Source organism: Lytechinus variegatus, chromosome 5, assembly GCF_018143015.1.
Source record: "Lytechinus variegatus isolate NC3 chromosome 5, Lvar_3.0, whole genome shotgun sequence".
Lineage (NCBI taxonomy): Eukaryota > Metazoa > Echinodermata > Echinoidea > Temnopleuroida > Toxopneustidae > Lytechinus > Lytechinus variegatus.
In genome coordinates, this window is record NC_054744.1 from 15,420,056 (window position 1) to 15,441,603 (window position 21,548).

Below are 21,548 nucleotides of genomic sequence, written 5' to 3' on the forward strand. Positions count from 1 at the left end.
TGACCAGGATGTGCATACAACTGTTTTGTGAAATTAAGCGAAAGTCTAAATGTCATAACTTTCCTATTTTACATCCGATTTTGATGAAATTTTCAGCGTTATACTAGTTTAATTTTTCCCTTTTTATTCAAATCAACATTTTCTAGGGATGGACCAATAAGGAAATCTTCTCATGATGTCCAGAAGTCGAGCGCAGGTGACACCCCCCCCCCCCGAATACTTTTTACACATTGCTGCTTTGTCGGCGATACATTACTGTTTTGAAATAGGAAATGAATAAATCCATTAATGCAAAGAACCATTGTCTAAAATGGTACAGACCTTTGTATTTCGCATAATGAAGAGTCTAAAATAATGACAGGGGCCGCGGAACGGAGCTGGGCCTAAAGTGTGTGTGTGGGGGGGGGGCTGACCATGCAACAAAAATGCAATCAGACGGTCATTTTTACTGTTTTCTACACGGTTTTGGAAAGGGGGGCTGAACCCCCCCTCCCCTGTTTACGCGGCCCCTGAGTGAGACTATATAGGTCCCAGGGGGTTCACTCATGTACTGCTTGAAATTGGAGTCATGTATACTTTTTTTAAGTTTCACATTTAAGTCTGTGCTTGCATGCAGACTTACCACCCGGTTGGGGTTTTGGCGAATTCAAAGACGCCATAATGTATTGTTAATTGGAGGAAGTAAACATGCATGCAAGTATGTGCTTTCCGACTACGAAACACAAAATTATAAAACAGATCGATAGGAAGATGCTGCACCACTAATCTACACCTCGGTATGAAAAACATCGAGGGAGCAAAACAATTCATGAAACAGAATTATTATCACTGACAACTTTTAAAAGCTACTCGAGTCCTTGCATTTGGTTGGTTCTGAACAAATTGTGGGTCTTTTTTTCTCTCTCTCTTTATCTTTCCAGGTGGGTGTTTCATAAAGCTGTTCGTAAGTTAAGAGCGACTTTAAGAACGACTGGTGATCCCTTCTTGCGGTAAGTGGTATATTGAATTGGCGATGGTTTAGCGCGTAAGAAAGGATCACCAGTCGTTCTTAAAGTCGCTCTTAACTTACGAACAACTTTATGAAACGGCCCCCGGGGGACTTCTGTATATCATTCCTATCGAAGAACTAGTCAGTGAATTAGAATCAATATTTGTTACATGAAACACTGCACATAATATTGTCAAATGACGTTAACGTGGTGTGCAGATGCTATTTTTAAACATTTTCTAATGCAACACGTTTTATCTTTATTTGAAAAATAATAAAACATGCAATCATGCAGAGATGAAATCATTTATTGATTGATTTGACTGATTTTATTTCATTTCGGCATTCACGTCAGAGATGGGTATAAACAACATCACATATACAAAGGAAACAAGTACGTACATAAGAAAGTAATACAATAGTCGTAAGATAGGCAATGGAAATAAATATCGACAAAATTTAACAAAGTGATAAATGCGGGAGACCGCCGTCGTGAGCGATTATGCTTGATAATGATGGTCTCGTAAATGGTATTATACATTCATTTCTAGTACAACATTACGTTTTCAAAGATTGGCTGATGAACGAGTTTAATTGATAAACTATTTCGATTGACTAATTTTCCATTTTTTCCTTTCATGTCTTTGGAACAAAAATATACGCAAATCAAAATCGTTTCCTTTTCCTACTCTTCTTCTACTACTACTTTTTCTTCTTCTTTCTCTTATTTTTTGTTATTACGAGTACTCTGGCCATTATTATCACTGTCTTTTATTTTCGCTCTCCCGTCTCTCTTGATGATCACTAGCGTAATCATGATAATGGTCATCGCTTTCAGCCTGATATGCCTCTCCGACTTCGCCCCTAAACCTATATCACGTACTGATCAATTTTGTATTTTTTGTATCCTATTACGTTTGTCATGTTCACCCAGCTGCCCATAAACCCCTTTTCTTTCCCCCTCCTTCCCTATGATCGGTCTTCACTGCGTTTCAGACAACATTTAAGCTTGAATGACAGGTTTCTCTTGAATTCTGGTTAGAATTGCAAATTTAGGCGGTTGAAAGTTTCCCAGGACTTGACTGCCTCGGTTGACTGCACGCTTTCTACATCTCACCATTATTGTTGCAGTTGTTGCTGTAGTTCAATGTTAGCTGGCTAAATTCGTTGGGACCATACTGAATTGAGTGTAAATATACGATTAACATTATGAAAAGATAAGGAGGAGGAAGAAGAAGAAGAAGCAGAAGAAGAAGGAGGAGGAGGAGAAGAAGAAGTAGAAGAAGAAGAAGGAGGAGGAGGAGAAGAAGAAGAAGAAGAAGAAGAAGAAGGAGGAGGAGAAGAAAAAGAAGAAGAAAAAGGGAAGAAGTAGAACGAGAGGAAAAAAGAAGAAAAAAAAAGAGAACAAGGAGAAGAAGAAGAACAAGGAGAAGAGGTAGAAGAAGGAGGAGGAGGAGACGAAGAAGTACAACAACAACAACAAGAAGAAGAAAATGAAGAAGAAAATAAGTATCTAGTTTGTCGAAAGAAAACTAAGAAATGACTCTGGTAATTTCCTTGGCAACGAACCCTCCCGGCCAGCAGTTAATTGCTGTCAAGTTGAATCGACCCCATCTTCATCATCTCAACAGAGTAAACATGTTATTAATGTGTGCTGTAACGGTGTGAACTAATTATCACAGTGTCATATTAGTGAACTATTTATAATATATCTCGAAGGTTTATACAAATCAGGGACGTGTCTCACGTCCCTGTACAAATATAGATGTAATTGCTTCAAAGAATGCTAAATTGGGATTTATCCTGTGGATCTGCTATTTTTGCAACATAATCATCAGTCAATTGCATATTGCATGGTTGATCATGATGCTTTGAGCTTCTGTTTTTACCCAAAAATTGTTACATTTCTTATTCAATGAAAATATTTTAAAAATATAGATGCATTGTACACGGTATTAACTCCATTTTAGCAAACAATACGTTCATTTAATTTCCCATTAAATTGAATTAGTTTTTTTTTGGGGGGAGGGGGTAAAATTTCATGAGTAGATATAGGCCTCATTGTACACTTTGAGAATTAAACATTATTATGATGATCGTATGTCACCCAAATTATCTTTTACCACAAAATTTTCCCAGCATAAAGTTAAAGGCATGGTCCAGGCTGAAAATGATTATAATTCAATAAATAGAGTAAAATTCACAGAGCAAAATACTGAAAATTTGATCAAAATCGATTAACAAATAACATAAATGTAGTTATTGAATTTTAAATATTTGCATTATTCCGGTGAAGCAGGTCTAGGCATGTCTTCAGGAATATTCACTGGGTGGGCTGATGATGCCATATCCCTATTTGTTCTTTTGTAGTTTATTATATGAAAAACTGAAACAATTATGATTTCATGTAATAACATAAGAAAAAGGAAAGTGGGGGTATGACATCATCAGTCCACCTAATGAATATTCATGACAATGTGCATAAAGTGTTTACACAAAATATTGATAAACTTTAAAATTCAATAACTTCGTTATTTGTTATACGGTTTTAATGAAAATTTCAGCATTTCGTTCTGTGAATTTTTACTCTATTTATTTTCATGTAAATATTTCAGCCCGGACCATCCCTTTAAAGACAAAATCCACCATTTGATCATGCATTATGTTAACGAATTAATGAATTAACGGAGGGGGGGGGTATCACAAGTTATCACTTAAAAAAATAATTTCTGTATACAGTGTCATTCATATCACGACTTAAATATTCATGAATCGCTACAGAACAAAGGCAAGTTTTAACCTGATGAAAATTTTCATATTTGTATTTTTAAGTCTATATAATTGATTTGATTATCATACTCCAGCGAATACAAATAGATTAATTTTGATCCAAGTCAGTCTGAGTGTCGGAGTAAAAAAAAAATAAAAATCGAAGGTTCTTCTTACAGTTCTTAGAGCGTTGATTTAGTGGCACTTCGGTTATTAATTAATCATCATTTAGAATTCGTGTTACGTATTTTCAAACCTCTTGGGTATGCCTATTTGTAAGATGATGACATTGTTTACATGCCCCAACAAACCCGTCGAACATGTTGAAGCATTTCCGCTCGCTCTATAGCACGTATCAAAAAAAGTTTACACTTTGAAAAATCATGTAAAATTACACATTTGTTATATCCTGAAGATTTTTCCACATTTTAACATTGGTACATATCCATTTAAGCAAATGACGATATAACTGTCGAAAAATATTTCCGCATGAGTGAGCACCACTTACTTTTGAAAAGTGAGTGAAAAATGATTTGCGCAGAACTTTGAAATGGTTATGCAAATAAAAGTAGACCTTAATCATGAAGAACACATGGAATTTAGCTAGTAAAATTGATTAGAATATACCTTTTACCTTTTAAAACTTGTTTTCTTGCCCAAAACACTTCAAAGAGTGAATTGCGCCCCACCTCACTCCCCCACACACCGAGGCCATCGGGACGTTATTTGCTTTACACTGAGCTATGATTTACATGAAATGGCTTAGGCTTGATTTTCATTTTTTATTTGTCAAGCTTGGGAAAAGTGTGGAGAGACAAGGATTAAATGAAAAATTAAATGTAAACCCACTTTTAATGATAAAAACTTAGTGAAAAAATGCTGGAGATGTCTGATATAAACTTTTCCTCAGATTCAGTTATGTCCTCAGATCCAGCTGTCACAAAAAGGGTAAAGATTGTGCTTACTATATGTTAAAATTTAAATTTGGTTGGCAAAATTATTACAAAATGCATGAATGTATCCGTTTTATTTCAATTGACTAAAAGTGCAAGGGAAATGTATGAGAAATGTTTCGCAGGGTAAGTTTGATTTCGGCCTTTCCCATTGACACAGCGTGAAAACGAGCATTTCTGCGCAAACAGATTTCTGAGAGCTTTACAAAAATGGACAGTACTCACTCAAGTGTAACAATCTGTCATAACTTTCAGCTTCATTGGATAAATGAGACCCAAACCCAAGATTATAAGTGAAAAACATATCCACAAGTCGTATGTTTTTTAATTCCCATGGCTTTTTCAAAGTGTAAACTTTTTTTTGATACGCACTCATCCGGTATATCAAATTCAGACAACGGAAAATATATTGGTTTCATATAACGAGAAAACAACATTGATAGAAAGGATTGGAAGGACATACTAGAAGCCGGGAAACAGAAGATGTACAGAGAGAGAGATGGGGGAGGGGGCTAGCTTACCTGGGGCGACAGAGTGCCATCTGACAGAATTCTTGTAATTTGTAGTTGTCGGGAGATTATTGACGGGAAATAACGGCTTGAAATGACCTTATACTTCTTTTTGTTTTTATATGTTTTTTTTCTTGTGACAATATTAGCTTTCCCTCCTTTCTTGACTTGTTTAAAAAGATCATCCAAGGGATGAGGATTGCGGGTAATGCAGGGCACGAAATTTTGGTGATTGATGATTATTTTTCACCTGATTGCTAAGAAAGCATGAATGCTTGTAAGCAAGCAACCAGAGGACCGATGGCTTAAGGTCCCCTCCGAAGGACCTGGTACTGAGGATTAATGCCTTACCAAAGGACACTAGCGCACCAAGTGGGAATCGAACCCGGGTCACCGGAATACGAATCCCCCGCTCTACCATAAGGGTGGAGAAGAGGCGGGGAATCAAAGGGATCAAGAGAAGGTAAAAGAGACTTGGGGCCTGTAACACAAGGCTTAGCAATGATCGTAAAACATTATTCTACGATTGATTCCATTGACTACAATGTACAATCAATCGTGAAAATCGAGCGTACGATCAATCGCTAAACCTTGTGTTACGGGACCCGGGAGAAAAAGAAGAAGAGTGAGGAGAAGAGAAAGGAAAATAGAGAGAGAGAACAAAGAAGGGTAAACATTACAGAAGACTGGAGAGTACACGAATAGAATATCCAAAGGACAAGTACATCCCCATCAAACAGTACGTTTGAATAAAAAGAGAAAAATCGAAAGAGCATAACACTGAAAAATCATCAAAATCGGATGTAAAATATGAAATATATGACATCTTAAAGTTTTGCTTAATTTCACAAAATACATGCTTGTCGGTATGCAAATGAGGAGACCGATGATATCATCCACTCACTATTTCTTTTGTATTTCTTTTCTTGTGAATAATAAGCGAATCTTTCAAAATGCCAAATTCTTATTTTCCATCCGATTTTGATGAAATTTTCAGTCATAATTATGCTTCTTTGATTTTTCTCTGTTCATTCAGATCAACATTATTCTGGGGTGGACTTGACCTTTAAGAATATAACAGCCCAAATAATTTTCCACTTGTACGTGAATGGAAAGGAGAAAATATAATTTATTGTCAAATCTTAAGAATTTTTTTTACACTAAGTCTTGCGGTGCATTAAGATTATATATTCCTCCCACGTATCTAGGCATATTCTCTGGAAGTTTTTAAGTGCCATCTCCTGTTCATTAACTTAGCGAGTCAACTTGATCATGTTAATGCCTTAATATTACAATTGCGAGACTGGCAATGCCAAATTGGCTTATTAAAAGGTGTATGTCGACATTGACTTTCATGAAAGTTGCATGTTCATATAGCGAGAAATGGCCAAGTCGATATATCTCAATGACGAGATTCGCAGTCGGTATACGGATATATTTGGAATGGCTTTTTTTCGTGACTATACATTTTTTTCGAATGAGCCAAATTTAATGTCTCACGAAAATTTTTATCATCATATAGCCGTGATAGGGAAAATGATATAGAGAAGAAAAAAATATTAACAAACCCATAAAACTTTTTTTCTCTCGGCAGACACCGTTATCGTCATTTGAATTCATCTTCGGTTATGTGGTTGCTATAGGGTTAAGATGCTAAGCAGATTTTCCTGAAAATGGCGCTTTCAAAACTTCGAATGCGTCAATAGCATATCGCATCTCAAAGAGTACAAAATAATCTTTTAACCATTTTATTTGGTTGCATGGGTGTACATCATGAACATGATGGAGTTTGTATCCCCATCCACCATTCTTCCCTAGGATACTATATAGTTCATTATCCCCGAAGGTAACCTGGATAGAATAGATATATCAACTATAGCTTATACCATGGTCACATTTGCTCTACGGCGGCCGTACGGCGAGTCGGAAACAGTCGTTTTATTCATTTTTATTATAACCAACGACATGTAGCTGGTACAAACAATGTTAAAACGGCTGGTTTCGACTCGCCGTATGGCCGCCGTAGAACAAATGTGACCAAGGTATAAGGAATAATAAATGAGGGAGTGTCAGTTATTAATTACCTGGAAAAGGGTTTGGCAGCAAGCCTGTTGTGTTTGTCAAGTGGATTTAGAAAATGGTTTTTAAGTGGTGATACATACGAGCCTTTACCATACAGACTTTCTACATAATTGTTTATTGGCCCATAGTAAATGTTCATTCATTTCAATTTAAATAAAAATTGATCTTCTTCCGATTGACATTTTCATATAAAGTATACACATCAATAAAATACTTCAAAACATAATGAACATGAATACAGTATTCAAATCATGTTTACGATATAAGAAGTAAAACTCAGAAACATGGGCTTGTGTAGGGATAGCCTACGCCTCGATTTAATCCTAAAAAACACAATTCTCCGATAGTAAAGGTCAAGAAAGAAAAGAGATGAAGTAACTGGGGAGATCGTTTTCAGCTCCCCCACCTTGTTTTCAAGTAAGCCTCAAAAAAAAAAAACTCCCCTATACCCGGTCCCCTCCCCTCTCATCCACAGCCAAACAAAACTAATATAGTTCATCAAAAAAATTCTAATACATCCTGCCGATAGGGTGCCAGAAATTCTATGATTAATTCCATAAAACTAATTATCTTTGACCTTCCCGTTCCCCCGGCTGCATCACCATGCAGAGATATCATCATAGAAAATGTAAAATGACGGAAAGAATAAGAAATCAATTTGGAAGCACAGCAGCTAACATATAAGAGATCATAAGCTTTAAACTGTGGTGGAGGGGTGAATTATTCTACTGGATGATAATCAGTCTTTATTTTGCTTTCAAATTATATCGTCAAGCTAATTACAGAAGGCCCGGTCACACCGCCAGAACTTTGGAGCGTTGAAAAAAAAATCATCACCGCTCGTTACCGTTCACCACCGCTTAACAGAAGTTGGCCCCGCTGATGGTCCTTCCTACCGCCCCGAAAGTTTTGAGCTGCACAAAATATTGCGAGCGGTGAGGAGTGGGCAATTTTCCGCTCCGGGAAAGTTCACCACCGCTACAACAACGCCCAGTCAAAATTTGGCACCGCTTAGACTCAAGTTCGTGGACGCTTGGATTCGCTAGGCCAACGCAGGAATCTAAGTTGAACGCTGGACCACCGCTGCTTCGCCAGCTTTGCCCGAGTGGTGATTGAACGTTGCACAAACTTTGGTGGATTGGTTGTAAGCGTTTTACTAGCGGACACAGGATTGCTGGAACGATGTCGGGCGTTGAAACAGCGATCCATTGCGGTGATGAACTTTGGTGTTAGTATGGCGGTGTCGGAGCGGGACCAGAATTTGGACCAGGAGCCCATTTGGAATTTCTCAGAAGTTCTATCAAAGAGATCCTTTCAGCTCCGTTGTAAAAACGATGCCGCTTAACCAACTTTAAACCCCCGCCGGGCCAACGCCCGGATGCGCATAACGCCGCTCTATCAACGCTCGATCGCGTCTAACCAAACGCTCGCTACTGTTGAACCAACGGTAAGGCCCTTGTTTTCGATGTTTTCCCATTTTGTGCTCAGTGACGAGCGTTGTCGAAATTCGGTCCCCTCTCTTTACGTTCAAGGAACGCTCCAACAAAGTTCGTATATGACCAGGCCTATGTGGTTGCTATAGGGTTAAGATGCTAAGCAGATTTTACAGCTTTATACTCGTTAGGCCCCAGGAGAGGCAGATTCAGATTGCCTACGGTGACGGAAGGACGGGGGTGGGGTGGGGGGGCATGTAGCCTACACCGTGTAGGGCATTGGCGTTCACAAAATAATGTGAACTCAGGGGCGCGGTCCTACGGCCTGGGATCAGCCCTTCGAGCTCTATATACAAATCCATAATATACGTCGACAGCCCCAAAACAGCTGAGCCCAATGTGCGAATATGATTCCTTTTTAAATCTCATCAATGGCAACCAATGCGATGGTGATAATGACCCTTTATTATAAATTTGTTCAAGAAATGGGTAAGGAAGAGGAAGAAGAAGAAGCTAGAGGAAGAAAAAGAATAGAAAATGTATTGAAACATCAGTGAGGGTGAATATGTTAAAAGGGGGAGAATATGCACTCATAAAATTGTTCTCATACGCCTATTTATTCATCATCGTCGTCATCATCATCACACAACCATCATCATACCACTATCAATAATCATCATGTGCAGTTCATTATGATCATCATGGCGTAGCAGCAGTGGCATGCATCATTACCCTTATAAAAAAAATTGAATGGTATACCATTGACTACCATTTATCATACACCATTGATATACCATTGGAATACCATTCGCACAGCACCCACCATACACCAATGGTATACCATTCAAGCCTCAATGGTATACCATTCAAACTAATTTAAATAATTCGGACCTTACTATTACCATATTCATGAGCACCATTTACCATTCATATACCATTGATCAAACACCATTCACCATTGATCTACCATATGGCCACTATAGACAGGTTTACCATTGACCACCATTCACCATTCAGCCACCATTCACTGGCCTACCATTTACCATTCAGCCACCATTCACTGGACACCATTGGCCTACCAATTACCTTACACCATTCACCATACACCATTCGCCTACCATTCAACATACACCATTCGTGTACCATTCACCATTCGTGTACAATTCACCATCCGCGTACCATTCATCGTACACCATTCACTGTACACCATTCGCGTACCATTCGCCGTACACCATTCGTGTACCATTCACTGCTCACCATACACCATTCAACTACCATTCGTCGTACACCATTCACGTACCATTCACCGCTCACCATACACCATTCAACTACCATTCGTCGTACACCACACACCATTCACCATTGATTGACCATTCACTTTACACCATTCTACCATACACCGTATACCATTGACCTACCATTTACAGTACACCATTGGCCTACCATACACCATTGAACTACTATTCACCGTACACCATAGGCTTACCATACACCATTGGCTTACCATACACCGTACACCATTGACCTACCATTTACCATACAACACTGTCATACACACTATACTATTAGTCAACCATTCAAATAACACCATTGGTCATACACTATAGACCACAAGTTCAATGGTAGACCAATGGTTTACACTGAATGGTAGACAGTAGAACAACGATGTGCAATGTATAGTAGGCCAATAAAGTACAGTGAATGGTAGACCATTGGTGAACAGCATATCTCTGGGGTTAGTGGTAGGCTTAATAATGGAATAAGTATACACAAGAAAAAAAATGAAAACAGTTACTTATTTCAAGAACGTCAATAAAATGTTTTTACTATAAGAAGTTTAAGTACAGCATAAATGGCACAGAGTATTCACAAGTATAGACTTTATAATTAAAGCACATAAGTTATTAATATATATGACTTAGCTACTCGTTGATATCTATACTCTGTCAATCTTGTTATCTAAAAGTAAACATGCATCAAGACAGAGTTTGATTGAAAAACACAACAAATGAAGGCTAACATTTCCAAGAATAAACCTGTTCTCTCATATTGCTTTTTACATGGATTGAGTACTTGGCAAAACCACTGTTCTGCATACAAACCTGATACTTGTAATACAATAAACTTGATGTTAAATCTGTTGTGTGTAATTGCTTTCAACGACATTAATAAACATTTTTTTACTAATAAGTTCAAGTACAAAAGAGTATTGACAGGTATGGCATAAAAGCACCATATTATGAATACATGTGACTGTGCGACTCCACAAGAGATCAATGATTGCACTCCACATAAATATTATGTTAATCTTCCTGTAAACAAATTTACATGTAAGACAGAGTTTGGACAACAAACTAATGAACACCAAATTTCGAAGATTAAACTCAAAATGTGTGATAGCCTTCACATGGCCAAATGAATAAAGGGTACCACACCTAGAAGAAATGAAATATCCCCAAAAGGGGGGAAAATAGTACTCCCAAATTGGTCTCTTTTTTCTTTTCACCTAAAAAGATATATCAATGGCATGTTTCTACATAGAATTGTTAAAAGGTATTACCCGCCTAAGTATCCAGAATCCCTGATAACTTTCCTGTAGAAACAGACGCGATGCGGTTTATTGATAAATTGCATCGCGCAAAATACGGTTTCTCATAACCATTTCTCTGAGAGGTGGTTATTGCCATGTTAATCCGTTTAACTTTTCTGTAAAAACACGGGGCAAAATAGCATACGTGTCTGGCTTAAGTGCTTGAACCAAGAAGTGCGATCTCACAGTAAACATATATTCTGGCCGTTTTTTATCTCGCCAGCTGATCGCGAAACGTGCACCTGCTACAATGAGTGAGATCTACCATGAATTTTGAAAATTTTCCTAACGAGATGCAATTTTTGACATACCAAAATGCAATGTGAGGTTATAGGTTGAATTTTCCAATTTCCACCGTATTTGCGACGCGAAATGCAAGTTAATCAGATTATTCAGTCTGTAGAAACAGGTTGGTTTAAGAACGATAAGGTTATTCAAGTCCGGAAAAGATAAACTGTTTTTAATGATTTACTGTAGAAACACGCCAAAAGTTTATCATAAATACAATAATGATACATTAAGAAATAAATAATATATCACACATAGAAAAAAATATAATGAAAATAAGGAAAGAAAATTATTCAATTTGGAACACTAAAAAACAGAAGAAAAATAGAGACCTTTTTGCAAAATATATAGAAAATAATATATACAAGATACCAACTTATTTCTTTTCTGTCTATTTTTGTTGTGTTAAATATGTGTGAGAAAGATTATTGTCTTACACAGTAAATTAGTAGTCGATCGTAATTCGAGTCCGGAAAAGATAAACCGTTTTTAATGATTTACTGTAGAAACACGCCAAAAGTTTATCATAAATACAATAATGATACATTAATAAATAAATAATATATCACACATAGAAAAAAAATATAAGGAAAATAAGGAAAGAAAATTATTCAATTTGGAAAACTAAAAAACAGAAGAAAAATAGAGACCTTTTTTGCAAAATATATAGAAAATAATATATACAAGATACCCACTTATTTCTTTTCTGTCTATTTTTGTTGTGTTATATTGTCTTACACAGTAAATCAGTAGTCAATCGTAATTTTTTACAACCGAGCTTGGACAAAATTTAAATTCATATAATACAAAAAATATATAAATTGTGATCTTGTATATTCATGAGGACTTGCAGAGAACAGTTTTAGCAAAAAATAACAACTTTAATTCGTCAAAACTTTGTTAATCCTAAACAAATTTGGATGAGATGTTCAGTGTTTTTTGTTTGTCTGATGTACACTTTGAATTATATCACATAGCTTTCAGTCTCGAGTACCTCTAGCCCTTCAATCAAATTGGTTGGACGACCGGTTACACTTTACATATAACATAGTTATAAGGAGAATGAAGGGGACCATAGAAAGAAAGCATGAGAAAAGGGGAGATTTTGGTAGGGAGAGAATGAATCAGAAAAGGATCATGCTGAAAATTTCATTAAAATCTGATAATAACAAAGTTATTATAATAACAAAGTTATTGAATTTGAAATTTAACAACATTTTGGTAAAAAATTAACCCAATGTACACACGATCGTCAGGAATATTTGTTAGGCTTATTCTATAAAATGAAATAATTATTTCATATTTTCATACATGTGTGTATGATATGTCCCAAGTATCATATCATTATTTCCAGCAATGCATATCTTCACATTAAAGGTCTAGTCCACCACAGAAAAGATTGTTTTGAATCAACAGAGAAAATCAGGCAAGCATCATGCAAAATATTTCATCTAAATCGGATGCAAAATAAGACCCTCACTTTTTGTTTTGGTTTTCATTGTTTGAATTGTACAATATTTCAATTTTTTTACAGATTTGACAATAAAAAATAAAAATAAAACTTTATTTCATAGGACAATGAGGAGAAAATTATAATATTTCATATTTAAAAAACAAAGAAAAGTGAATGAGTGATGTCATCAGTTCCCTCATTTGCATACCGACCTGGATGTGCATGTAACTATTAACTGAAATTGAGCGAAACTTAAAAATGTCATACCTTTCTTATTTTTCATCCGATTTTTATGTTTGATTTTTCTCTTTTTAATCAAATCAACTTTTTTGTTAGGGTGGACATGTCTTTGAAATAAATTTTCACTCCATTTTTTATAGTTCTCGGAGGACAAAATGTAAATTAGCGCGACTTCTTGTAATAAATACAAAAGAACAAGTGGGGATATGACATCAGCTGGGAACGTCGTGGTCTAGTGGTTCTGACTCTCACCTTTCAAACAGAGGGTCGTGAATTTGAGTCCTAGCCATGGTGTGTTTTCCTTCAGCCCGAATTTCATCCACACTGTGCATCACTAGACCCAGATGAAGTGAATGGGTACCCGGCAGGATTAATTCCTTGAAGCTGTAATAAGAAATATTGGATGAAAACAATGCAAAAGACAGTATATTAGCTAAGAGTTCAAAATATGAATGCTTGTCATGTGTGTAAGCTTTCTTTAGAAGTTCATATATTTTTTATATATTGAGAAATTTGCAGTATACTCTACCATTCAATTGAATGATACCAATTAACAAATATCAACAAAACATTTTGTAAAATATGATAAATAAATTTATGTTTAACCATAGATGGGTAGACAATAACCTATTTTATAATGGGAGGTTGCCCCAATGATGACAAATACCACAACAAATGAATACCTGGGGAAAAAGTGTCCACCCTTCCCCCCTCAGCCAACATACTGATTTTTTTTCTGGGGGGGGGGTGTCAGAAAAGACGTGTGCTCCTCTAAATAGGGATGACATTTGTCCTTTCTAAGGATTTTTTACCATTCCTGACAAGGTTTTTTTTCAGCTATGCCACTGCAGGAATACAATCTGTTTTATCTCATGAAGCTTTGCATTTTTTTCTACTGAAGAAAATTCTTACACACCTACCTTTCATAAACTCCAATTGTGTCTTGTACACGGTACGTTTTCTGTGTTCAACACCCGTCGTGTCATTCCAAGATAAGGCTGGATCATCTACCTTATCATCCAGTGTATCCGTCGTCCAAACTTTGAAAATGAAATAAAATCAATTTAAGTGTTGTAAAATCTGCATGTATATGCAGATACAAACAAAAATAGAATACTAATATAGTAATAGAAAAATAATGATCTTAGAACTTTAATGTTAAAGATATTTTTCATGGACCTCTGATTACCAGCCCAGAATTTAGGATAAAAATAAGGAAATGTGATAGTATTTCAGCGTAGTTCAGACAAGGCTGTATTATAACTGTGCATGCTTTATACTAGTAATAGCTATGTCATCTGAAATCAAATTTCTAGAGCAGCAATTTTCAAGAGGGTAATCGATGACATAAATTCCATTTTTCTGGTATTGACAATCGCAGAAGCAGATCCAAGTGGGCACATTTGACCTGTGCCCCCACCTTGAGAGCAATAGTTGATGTGTTTGATAAAAATGTGGCTTTCTTACACAAGTGTTCTCCCCCCCCTTCGAAAGTTACAGCAAATATTTATATTAAAAATATTGTCTCATACAAGAGGATCTTTTTGGTTTGCTTGTTATTTAAAGTTTCCTTGGGAAAATGTGCCCCACTACCCCCTTTGAGAAATCATGGATCCGTTCATGGACAATCATATGCCAGTGGATGAACTCCAGACGTTTTTTAGGCAAGTTTTGATCAGTAAATAAATAAAAACAGATAAAATGTGATCACAGGACAAACTTAACTTTAAAAGAGGATAAAATTTACTTTAAAAATTGATATGCCTAGCCCCATGAAAGGATCTAAGAATACCCTCCGGCACTAATGCAGTTTCACACCAGCCAACTCACAGTGAACAATTGTGTACAACGGATAGCGGAGCGTGAACGTAGCGGTCGTGTACATTTTTGCTTATTACATGACGTCATCCAGCCACTGCCGAGAACCAATTTATGAATGAAAATATAGTAAGCATGCGCAGTGCAAGCCTTTTGTTTCCCCACAAAGAATTCCACCAAAACAAGTGTGCAATTCCCTATCACCTCGTACCAAAATCGACCTAGAATTTCAATTTTCCTATATTTTATATGAATTATGAAAGGCATTCTCGGAGGATCTATTTTCTCACCGATACCGCACAGGTAAGCGAATTTTGAATACTTCTTGCTTTTCCGTCAAAATCTTACAAATTAGCGTCTATATGTCATCGTGTTCCTTGGAATTTGTAGAGTCTATCGCAACGTGCATAAAGTCAATTGGCTTCCGGGTTTTGGAGCGTCGCGTGAATATGCATGAAATTGCAGTTTCGATAATTTTCGATCGATACCGGAGCGATCCGATCACGAACCAAGACCATTTACCGTGTACACAACATGACCGGATATCGTTATCGATACTTCCGCACGCAGTCCAAAGGAATTATTTTTGGGACCACGTGGTCATGACGTGATCTGCGCTATTGACCAATCAGCGGTCTTTGAATCCTTGTGCGGAGACGATCTATCCGTTGTACACAGTCTATGGACAATTGTTCGTTGTGCATGCAACTTCAAGCAAAACTCCCCACCAGAATTGTCTACACACATTTTGAGATCAATACACAATATGCCCACCACTTTTCAAAATATTGCGGATCGCTTGGATTCGCCGTCATGTTGATATGGACCGAAGTTATGCGATCAAAAGATTCGCATGCGGCATGCTGGCAGTTTGTTTGCCACATGTTAGCATGATTTGGTTGCTAACTTCAGTCCATATAAATATTACGGCGAATCCGAGAGATCCGCGAAGTGATGTCTACGGATTAGATCAACGACGTCGAGATCGAAGACTAAATACAGCCATTCCCAATATTTTGAAAAACGGTGGGTATATTAACATCGAAATGTGACTGAGAGACCTGTCATGACATTTGGGAACAAGTTTTGGTGATGAGGTATGCTGGTAATCGGCCGGTGCAAAACTGCATTAGCGCCAGTTTTCTCTGCATATTTATTGCAGCCTCTGTAGAAAAATTGAATAGGAATCGTTTGTCACTCCGTCCAGTCACAGTTCCACACACAAAGTGCACATTTTACCATTGAAATAGTATGTGCAATGAGTGGTGTGTACAGTGTAGCAAAGTTATAGACCTGCGTAGCCTTTATCATTTTTTAAACTTTAGGACCCTTACCATGTTTCACCTCCATTTTATCTCATTTACCAACATCTATCAACAACAACAACAACAAATTATAGGCCTAATTTCAAAGCAATATTTGTCGGCAAGTTTTCAATTTCAGTAAATTAACGTGTGCAGTAACGGTCTATTTATTCACAATTAAAACTTTGACAGTCTTGACATTAGCATTAACAAATCATTCATTCACGAATTCAATGTATTCAGAGATGGTTTTTGTAAAACATTGACAATAAACATCAGGCAATATGAGCGAATAACTATTCAATGCTCGCCGATCTTAACTCTGCCAATACAAAGCATAAACCATAAGCACTCCCTATCGTCAAAGCCACGTCCCGGCCCGTAGAGCAGCGGCCAGCGCCAACGGGGCAGTGACGGTGGCAGTGCAGTGGTCGTGCATGTCGTGGCAGTACAACGACATCTAACATTTTGAGACAATTTGAGAAATAATTCAAAGAAAATTGTTATAGAACTTACTGTTATAGCCTTCTACAAATGACTTTGAAGTTGCTGTCCGAATCTGACCCGTGTTCCTTTAGTTTTTGATGAATTATCGACGGACTTATCAACAGCAAAACGGTAGTACCGGTAGATCGAGTTTTCTTTTTCAAATATTGCACTTGGCGGTTAGCCGTTCGCGCGTGCGTAGTGCGAGAACAACACGTATAATAGAGCTACCTGGCAAGCAGCCAAGCGGCCCCTCTCGCCAAAGCATATGGGGGGGGGGGGGGGGATAAATTATGACAAAATATGGGGGGAGGGGACTTCTTCGCCAAGATAAATACACATCCCGATATGGGTGGGGGGTGAATTAAAACCAAATCAGGGGTGTCTTCTTTTTCCTCTCGATTGGTTCTGGGTTGGAAACCATGATGGCGTGAGTGCATGCCACTGTTTTCCTTGGATCTTGGAATCTATGAAAAAAGTTTTCGATCCCTTCACTTTTTTTTCCTGTTCTCGATCTCTGTTATTTTCTTTTTTATTTTCGTTGTCTTTTTTTCTTTTCTGTTAATCTTTCTTTTCTTCTTTGCCTTTTTTCTTTTCTTGTTTTTTCCCCTTTATATATATATTTTTTACTCACTTTTCTTCCCTTTTAATTTGCTTTTGTAATGATTGAAATTGAGATTTCATTCAGTAGATTTCTTTTCTGTTACATTGTACTATACCCTGTATGGCGGCAGGGAATTTTGATAGGGGTGAGGGAGCAAGACCATGTGGATAAATCATTTCAATCAAGTAATGCCGGCCTATAGAATAGCTCTCCTCTTTATAAACGCCGTCCACAAGTGGGAAAGAATATTTAGAGCCTAAAATAGAATTAGAATTTTGGAAATATCATTTGTAAAAAAAGGGTGAAATAATTCATGATTGGAAGCAGCTATAATAGCGTACAAATGGGTCAGATGGGGCTTTTGACGTTGCAGACAGACCAAATCAGGGTTTGCGGATGGGAATTTGATAGAGGTTGGGGGACCAAGACAACCAACAGTGAATTCATTTTGAGCAAAATATGGGGCATTGCAATAAACTTGCAATCGAAGCAATCGAACGCAAATCAATTTCAGACTCCAAAATCATGAGAGTCATACTTTTCATTGCAAACTTGCAACTGATCCATAAAAAAATCCAAATTGATATGTTCTAGATAAACTTAATGTATCATCACCTGTAAATTTGCATCTGATCGAATTTTGGGATTGATTGCAAATATCTTCTTGGAACACTAAATATATAGTTCTTTTTATAAAAAGCGGCCATAAACAAGCAAAATGATTATAAAAATAGAATAAAACTTATTAATTAAAAATTAAAACCCTTTTTATCAAAAAAGATTTCATTGACCGATTGATTTTATTTTTGCATGCACCCATTGCATCAGATTTAAATTTATGTACAATTGTAAAATATAACAAATTTATAATATTGTATCATAACCACTGGATCAATAATATTCAAACACATATAGACCTTTTACTTAATAAGGACAAAGACAATTTAAAAGAATGCAAGAGACACAATCATGAGCGATTACACTTGATTTGGGGAAGCTGCTCGCATAAAAGTCACAGGTCAAATATTTAATTAACTCTAAATACCTTTTAATCTTTGATATATTTTCTTTAAATCTTCGGAATTATGTTAATGGGTAATGCAATTGGGCATATCATTCAGCATTAACACAAATGGCATTCATTAGGCAAACACCACTAAGCCACTATAGCTTTACAATTATCCAACATGATTATATTATATACCACTAGGCACATACTACTAAGACACCATATTGATACCAATCATACCATTATAGAGGCACATACTACTGAGACACCATTGAATACCACTGAGACACCATTGTATACCACTGAGACACCATTGGGTATATAATGGTATACCATGCAGTCATACCATTAGAGGCACATACTACTGAGACACCATTGGGTATATGGTATACAATTCATCATACCAGTCATACCATTATAGAGACACATACTACTGAGACACCATTGAATACCACTGAGACACCATTGGATGTATGGTATACTATTCATCATACCAATCATACCATTACAAGCACATACCACTGAGACACCATTGAATACCACTGAGACACCATTGTATACCACTGAGACACCATTGGGTATATCATGGTATACCATGCAGTCATACCATCAAAGACACATACTACTGAGACACCATTGAATACCACTGAGACACCATTGTATACCACTGAGACACCATTGGTGCATGGTATACCATTCATTATACCAGTCATACCATTAGAGGCATATACTACTGAGCACCATTGTATACCACTGAGACACCATTGGTGTATGGTATACCATTGATCATACCAATCATACCATTACAGGCACATACTACTGAGCACCATTGAATACCACTGAGACACCATTGTATACCACTGAGACACCATTGGATGTATGGTATACTATTCATCATACCAATCATACCATTACAAGCACATACCACTGAGACACCATTGAATACCACTGAGACACCATTGGGTAAATGGTATACCATTCATCATACCAATCATATCATTAGTCACATACCACTGAAACACCATTCGGTATATGGTATACCATTTACCATTAAATAAACTACCAATTACCATTAAGAACTTACCATTGAAACACCACTTAAATACCATTCGCGTACCATTTACCATTCAGATTACCATTCAACTACCATTCGGCACCATTCAAATACCATTGGCGATTTTTATAAGGGTATCACCATCATCATCATTCATTTATCAATGTCATGATCTTTACTTCATCATCATCATCATCGATAACAACAAAAACACTATGGCTACGGGCGAGACAGGCCCCCCCCCCCCCCCGTCCCTTCCCACACATTCGTGAGTACACTAAACGTGTATGAAAATAAAAAAAATGACCATCTGATTGTTTTAGCCGGCTTATGTCGAAAGGGTGGGTGCTGTCGCGTTAGGGTGCGTCAACGCGAACGCGAAGATTCGTCCAAAGCCCCCCCGGTTTGGCCGAAAGGGTGCGTTGGGAGCGCCACGTCGCGTCGCGTTCACTGGAACGCGCCCTTTCGTCCAAAGCCCCCCCCCCGGTTTCGACGAAAGGGTGTGTTTAATAATAATGAATAAATGAATACAAATTTTTATAAGAAAGCTGAATATAAGGTATTTTGTCAAACATTGCCAATTTGCACGTAAAATAGTGGATTTTCAATCATTTAAAGCATTGACAATTTGAGGAAATGAAAGAAAAGTTCAACTAAGAATAATAATGATAATAATAATAATGATAATAATAATTATGATGATGATAATAATAATGACAATAATAATAATAATAATATTAATAATGATAATAATAATGATAATAAAATCAGATACCCACCCTTGCAATAAGCCACTTGGCGCCAATTTTTCACTCCAACTTCATTTCCATAAATTCACTCTTTGGGGTGAAAATAATTATTATTATCATTATTATAAGTATTATTATTATTTTTATTATTTTTATTATTATAAGTATTATTATTATTATACAAACAACACGCACATATTATTATCATTATACACACAACACGCACACATACACAACAGATACATCTCACAAAATATACTGAGGCAGGGTCTCAAGTGTAAAATATAGTAAGGTAGGGTCTGAAGAGTTAGTTAACCGTTGTGAAAGCTGACCCGACATCAATTTTGGCCTTGCCCTTCCAGGACACATCTGCCGTAAGTTTTATAATTTGGGGGACACCAAATATCTCCAGGTATACGAATGTTTTCCTTTGTAATAAATACACACCTGCAAAGTATACAATTGAAGGTAAGTTACTTTTTTTATTTGAAAGTACCTTGAAATCAGTCATAATTTTTACATGTATCAATATTACACCATAAAACATTTCCACCGAAAAATCCTCATGCAGCATGCCGTCGTTGTTTTTTTTTACCTTAAAAAGAATGTTTGTGCCATATGATGATTTATGTTCCTATGCAAATTTCACATATCACTCGTCTTTTTTGTTTGTTCAGCTTTCTTATAAATATTTGTAGTTATTTATTCATTATTATCAAACACACCCTTTCGTCCAAACCGGGGGGCTTTGGACGAAAGGGCGCGTTCCAGTGAACGCGACGCGACGTGGCGCTCCCAACGCACCCTTTCGGCCAAACCGGGGGGCTTTGGACGAATCTTCGCGTTCGCGTTGACGCACCCTAACGCGACAGCACCCACCCTTTCGAAATAAGCCGTTTTAGCCCCCCCCCCCCCTTCAGCTCCGCCCCTTACAAATACTTTCAAAACCGTTCATTATTATCATTATACAGGCCCTTCGGCTTAATTCCCATGCGTGAACACCAAATCACCACCATCACCACCACCGCTATATTACCACGTACCATCTCAGCTGCGATAGAAAACTGGAGCAACATCAAGCCAAGGATAATACTTGGTTGCACGGCATGCATTTGCCGAATCCCAAATGCTTTGAAAACACAAGACAAACACCAGTCAGAGATCACAAATTCACAACGTGTGTCAGTGGAGGCGCTGTATGGGGCGCCAAGTGTCCGCC

At 37.1% G+C, this 21,548-nt stretch overlaps 1 long non-coding RNA gene across 1 annotated transcript; it reads right to left on the reverse strand.

Moving 5' to 3' along the window:
* Positions 1-13,652: 13,652 nt before the first annotated feature.
* On the reverse strand, positions 13,653-16,984 carry LOC121414780. The gene is made up of 3 exons (XR_005969911.1): positions 16,944-16,984; positions 14,226-14,345; positions 13,653-13,689 (listed from the first exon to the last, which is right to left on the reverse strand). It is a non-coding gene; the product is annotated as an uncharacterized LOC121414780 (long non-coding RNA).
* Positions 16,985-21,548: the final 4,564 nt, after the last annotated feature.